At 35.0% G+C, this 844-nt stretch overlaps 1 non-coding gene across 1 annotated transcript; it reads right to left on the bottom strand.

Moving 5' to 3' along the window:
* Positions 1–350: 350 nt before the first annotated feature.
* TRNAQ-UUG lies at positions 351–422 on the bottom strand. The gene has a single exon. It is a non-coding gene; the product is annotated as a tRNA-Gln (tRNA).
* Positions 423–844: the final 422 nt, after the last annotated feature.

Raw genomic sequence — 844 nt, 5'->3', positions numbered from 1 at the left:
ATCTTCTTCTTGTTCAAAGGAAGAAAACGTCGTTACCAAAGTTCATCCAAAATCAGATTTATCTCCAGCGTGTACAGGCCGAGTTTCAGATGGCGGCGATGCGAAAAATGCGCATCTTCTTCTTGTTCAAAGGAAGAAAACGATGATACGACCAGTTCAACTAAACTGTCCAAGTCAACTCGTTTTCTCAGTAGATCTTATTTTATGAAATGTTGTATGAATCCTTATCCCGAGAGGCTATATAAGGTAATGAATTTTGGGAGTTATCGGAAAACTTTAGACCTTATACCTCAAGAAAATTTGTGTTGTCGTTCCTTATTTTGTGTTTTCGCATCAAAGTCATTTCTTAAAGGTCCTACCGAGAGTTGAACCCAAGTCTTTGGATTCAAAGTCCAAAGTGATAACCACTACACCATAGAACCCCTTGTTAAAATTTATTTTGGAATGGTTTTCCTATTTTATGCAGATTCCACAAGAAGAGAGATCCTATCACAAGTCAAACTCAAGTTATTGGATTCAAAGTTCTAGACCTGTTTTATCTAACTCGTTGTGATCTTGAGCACCTTTAAAGTGGTTGCAGGAGTAACCCTCCAGTGTTGATTGAAGCTCTTGGAGAACATGTAATTTTATATACTTCTTATAGTTAATTTATATATTGTTGTATATTACAAACAAATTGAAATAATACATTACATCCCAGTCTTTCTTTCTTCTGTGCAAAACTTAACATGAAAACTATATTATTTCAATATTCACTCGAGAAACAAGGGGTGAAAACTATATTATTTCAAACCCTCCATTATTGCTTCTACTTTGCGTGAAAATGCTTCCACTAAATCATGTT

Source organism: Cucurbita pepo, unplaced genomic scaffold, assembly GCF_002806865.2.
Source record: "Cucurbita pepo subsp. pepo cultivar mu-cu-16 unplaced genomic scaffold, ASM280686v2 Cp4.1_scaffold001958, whole genome shotgun sequence".
In the NCBI taxonomy this organism is placed as follows: Eukaryota; Viridiplantae; Streptophyta; class Magnoliopsida; order Cucurbitales; family Cucurbitaceae; genus Cucurbita; species Cucurbita pepo.
This window is presented reverse-complemented; position numbering and strand designations above follow the sequence as displayed.